The following is a 5,300-nucleotide window of genomic DNA, read 5'->3' on the forward strand; positions in this document are numbered from 1 at the left end:
GCAGCAGCAACACTTGAGATCATTCCCCTCACAGATCAATGTTTAACTTGACATTCAGCAACAGTTCTCACTACAAACATAGAAACATTCGCACGAATGCATAAAAGCTCACAAAACCGTCTGACTTAATTCATCATATTTTCCTCACATGCTGCTGCTGCTGCACTGAATGTTTATTTCAGTAGAAAGACGCCAGAAAAGATGCACAAGTAGCGATGAACCCGATGAAAACAACACAGACATGAGCCTGTAAAATTTCGCTTAAACAGACTGTATAAAGTGTGTTTGATAGTTGTGTAAATATGAGAAATACCGTGAGCTGCTGAACTCTCCTCAGAAGACTCTGCTCAGCTGAAACTGATCTTCTTCTTCTGAGGTTTAATGGTGTTTGGCAAACAAACGCATGTGTTTAGCGCCACCCGCTGGACTGGAATGTGAAGCGGTGAGAGGAGGGTAATAATACGGAGGAATAGAGTGGGGGGGAACTACAAAACATAACTGCACTACATTAAAGTACAACTGCAGTACAAAGTAGTATAACTGCAGGACAATGAAGTACAACTGGAGATTTGCAGTATAATGAAGTATATAACTGCAGTTCAGGCCATTTCCAACTTGTTTTTGAATGTTGTATAGATGCCGACCCTTTACCTCCCTATTCCACATCTTTTGCCATTTCCTAATCATAGCCCCTCTGATTATTCCTTTCATTTCTGCTTACATATCTAAGTGATGTTTATATCTATATCGGTTTGTTTTAATGCCTTCTTGGCCATTTGATCAGCTTCCTCATTTCCCTCTATCCCAACATGTGCCGGTACCCATAAAAATGAAATACTTAATCTATATTGGTGAATTTTGAACATGCTTTGTAGGATATCATATAATATGTCTTGTCTAGATGTAGACTTGCCACTTAATAAACGTATTAAGACAGAATAAGAGTCTGAGCAAACAACTGTTCTTAATGGCTGTATTTCCTCGACTCAATTAAGAGCTATCAGAATGGCTATAATTTTTGCTGAATAAACTGATAAATGATTACTTGTCTTTTGCAATTTTAATCTTAAAATGAGGAATGTATATAGAAACTGCTGTATTTCCTGAAACAGGATCTTTGGATCCATCTGTAAATATTTCCTGACTATAACTTTGATCCATGTATATTTGTGCAATCTCATTCTTGGAAACATAACCCTTTTTATTATTAATTTCTTCCTAAATCTGAAGGTCTGCTATAGGCATTGGAAATAACCACGGAGGTATTATGGGAATTTCCACTGTAGGACTTACATCTATTCGTGTCAATCCAATATCCTCAGCCTATTTTTTTCCACAGTCCATCCAAAACATGTATTATTTGAGTTATGTTCCCAACACTCCATCAATATCTCTCCTCGGAAGACTCTGCTGTTGGTTATTTTTGGCGGGGTTTTTTTGTCGCTGAGTGTTTGAATAAAGATCTGGCGCCACCTGCTGGACGCTACGCGGATTTTCATTCGCATGAGATATTACATTTATTTTTTTTTATACTTCTATTTTTCGTTTAAGTTTCTTTATTGTAGCTACATTATATTTGCACAAACAGTTGCGTAGCACCAAATCACGGGCAGATTATGCTTACTTGTTAAAATTGAAATACATATAACTTCTAAACACGTTGTCTCTGTAATGAGCCTAATGAGGGAAATTTCAAATCTATTCATAAATGTGAATATAGGCTAGATCAATATTAATGAAGTCTGACACAAGAAAACGTTATTGCTGGTGCTCTTTATTTTTTAAAAGTTTTATGATCATTGTTAGGTCTGTAGCCTACACGAAAAACTGTAAAATGTCAATTATCTAATTAGGCTACTTTTCTGCAATTTGTAGTTAGTAGAAAACCAAACTATATTAAGATTCATATGGACATGTTAGGCTATGGTGTTGTTGTTATTGTTGATGTTTTATCCATTTCACATTGTGAGAAATAACAGTATCTTTCATTCAAACACTTGTAGGGTTTTATATTCTGACTCAAATAATGTGTTTCTAGCAGCAAACAATGAGAATAAAGTGAGATGATCTGCTGATGATCCTGAATGTCTCGTTGAATGAGCGTTGATCGTCTGAGGCTCATCAATATTAACCAGAGGTGGGAGTAAGTCACACATGTGCAAGTCACAAGTAAGTCTCGAGTCTTAAGCAAATAGTGTTCAATCATAATGAATTCCCATTTTAATCTTTTTTTTTTGTATAGCGCATTTCAAGAACCCAAGGATGCTTTACAAAATAATACAAGGAATTGGCAAACAAAATACACCAGACAATCAGACAAACAAGTGTTGACAACAAAGAACTACAGATAATTAACAACAAGAGGTCATGCAATCATATGATGAACATCAATTATGTCAAGAAGGTGGTCATGTGTCATACAGACAGAAATTGGGAAATTGAGAAGCAGAAAGGTAAATTAGTTATTTAGAGAACAGAGTGAATATATGAGTTTTAAGTCGAGACTTAAAGGTCTGGAGAGAGGAGGCAGCAATTTTTAAGCAGTTTTCTAATTTTAATTGGCTCCACTTCCGAAGATTCACAACTTCAAGGCGACTTTGTTGAACGTGGACGCCTGTGCACCAGGAAAAATGCATTTGTTCCCTGGTTTATGAATGTCCTAAAGGCATGCAGCATGATTTATTTTCTCTTGATTTATCATAAACTTTACATAAGTTGTTTTCTCGTGATCTATACATAATAAAATAGCTGGTAACGTCAGACAGTAAAAATAAAATAATAACACTTGGCTCCTTCTTAGGGTTTTTTCTGATTGGATAGTTAAAAACGCCTATCCCGGTGTGAACACGCCCAGCGATTGGGAAACGCCCTCTTTTTTGTTCTTGAGCTCAACAGTTGCAGTCCTGGATTCTGCATTTGTTCCCTGGTTTATGAATGTCCTAAAGGCATGCAGCGTTATTATTTTTCCTCTCGATTTATCATAAACTTGACATAAGTTGTTTTCTCGTGATCTAGACATAACAAAATAGCTGGTAACTTCAGACAGTAAAAAGAAAATAATAACACTTGGCTTCTTCTTAGGGCTTTTCTGATTGGATAGTTAAAAACGCCTATCCCGGTGTGAACACGCCCAGCGATTGGGAAACGCCCTCTTTTTTGTTCTTGAGCTCAACAGTTGCAGTCCTGGATTCAGTGAGAGCTGAGTAACAAATCACTTTCAGAAGAAACCCTGAACAAAGAGTCATAAAAGCTTTCGGACGCAGCTGCAGCGATCTTCTGAGGAGAGGCGAGCAGTTCACGGTATTTCGCTTATTTAAATAACTGTAAAACACACTTTACACAGTATGTTTGCAACAATAAACGAGTATGTTTCTGTCTTGTTTCTCTTGATTTATCATAAACTTGACATAAGTTGTTTTCTCGTGATCTAGACATAACAAAATAGCTGGTAACTTCAGACAGTAAAAAGAAAATAATAACACTTGGCTTCTTCTTAGGGCTTTTCTGATTGGATAGTTAAAAACGCCTATCCCGGTGTGAACACGCCCTCTTTTCTGTTCTTGAGCTCAACGGCTGCAGTCCTGGATTCAGTGAGAGCTGAGTAACAAATCACTTTCAGGAGAAACCGTGAACAAAGAGTCATAAAAGCCTTCGGACGCAGCTGCAGCGATCTTCTGAGGAGAGGTGAGCAGTTCACGGTATTTCTCTTATTTAAACAACTGTAAAACACACTTTACACACTATGTTTGCAACAATAAACGAGTATGTTTCTGTCTTGTTTCAATCGAGTAACGTTAAGCTGTTTGTGTGTTTTCTGACTTAGACCTACTTACACTACAGTAAGTACAGTTGGGTCGTTCTTGAACGATTCGTTCGTTTTGAACGAATCTTTAATGTGACTCGGGAAGAACGAGTCGTCTCGGGGAGTGATTCGTTCAGTCGCGCATGCGCAACATCCTATAGGTTCTAGAGAATTGATTAGTTCATCTCGAGTCTTCGGGTTTTTCATCACGTGACAGCCCCATAAGCCCAAACCCGAAGACTTGTCAGATAAGAGGTGGTGAGCTAATCATAGACTGAAGACTCAGGTAAACAATGAATTAATCTTTTCTGTTTCTTATAGCAGTTTTGTATTGTTTGTAGTGTGATCAACGTTTGCGTAAGTAGTAGACATATTAGGGAAGTAACACGTAACATTTTAATTCTATTTTGTTAAAATTAACGAAATGAACGAAATAACTCGAAAAAATATTCGTTCATTTTGCTGAACGAGACTCAAAGGTCCGAGTCGGTAAAATGATCCAAACTTCCCATCACTAACTTACTGCTGCTCTAAATGTCTATGTGAGGAAAACATGTAAAGTAAGAACTGAGCGATTTTATGTTTTTGTATGTTCGTGTAAATTATTGTTTCGATGTTTGCAGTGATAATGTTGCTGTTAGTCTCGTGATCTATGAGGGGAACGAATGCGAACCAATATAAAGTATTGCTGCTGCGATTACATGGTACCATTTTTTGAGATTTTTCTTTGGCAGAATGGCGTTGTTTAAGGGACCGTCTGCAAATTCCTGTGCAAAAAGCAAACTGACTTACTGAATGTGAGCTGCAACAGTTGGAAAGTTAGTGTACTTGTATAAAGACGGGTGATTGAGGTAAATAGTTGAGTACACACACTTTGTGTTCATAAGAAGAGAGGTATTGGCAAAATGTCACCTGTATTAAGTCAGTCGGGACTAGGGATGCAGCGATTAACCGGTTTCGCGATTAACCGCGCTTTAAAATGTCATGGTTAATTAATCGTAAAGGTTCCGCTAAACCGAGTGTTTCTGTTACATGGAACGGAACTGTAGCAGCTTGCGCGAAACGAAAACAAAGTTACACTAGCGGTGCACCAGCTTAAAATGACGTGCTTATCAGAGGCACGGAGGCTACTACATGCATTAGATGAACTGTGACAGAGGGACCAAACAGCGAAGCTTTATTTCCACCAGAGAAATGCTTGTCGATAGTGTGGGACCATTTTGGGTTCACCAAGAATGACCAGGGTGTCATTTAAATATTGCTGTAAAAAACTGCTGCTAAAGAGCGAATACATAAGGGATAATGCACGGCTTGCTGTACATTGAACGATTTTAATGCACGACGTGAAGGCAAGAACCACCTGACGCGAAGCTACAGCTCGTTAGGTCTGCATTTTGCCGCTTCAGATCAGAAAGAGATGAAATGGTGCGGTAAGAACACATTTATTTGAATTATAACATTTAGTTACTTTAATTAATTATTCGAGAGAGAGAGAGAG

General features: G+C 37.9%; 1 long non-coding RNA gene across 1 annotated transcript in view; it reads left to right on the forward strand.

Annotated features, from left to right (window-relative positions):
• The window catches only part of LOC107656643 (uncharacterized), a 17,415-nt gene extending 12,957 nt beyond the window's left edge, over positions 1-4,458 (forward strand). Inside the window, exon 3 of the long non-coding RNA XR_001630585.1 lies at positions 4,364-4,458. This is a non-coding gene — a long non-coding RNA (uncharacterized LOC107656643). The remainder of the gene's footprint in view (positions 1-4,363) is intronic.
• The last annotated feature ends 842 nt before the right edge of the window (positions 4,459-5,300 follow it).

Source organism: Sinocyclocheilus anshuiensis, unplaced genomic scaffold, assembly GCF_001515605.1.
Source record: "Sinocyclocheilus anshuiensis isolate Anshui unplaced genomic scaffold, SAMN03320099.WGS_v1.1 scaffold3084, whole genome shotgun sequence".
Classification (NCBI taxonomy): Eukaryota; Metazoa; Chordata; class Actinopteri; order Cypriniformes; family Cyprinidae; genus Sinocyclocheilus; species Sinocyclocheilus anshuiensis.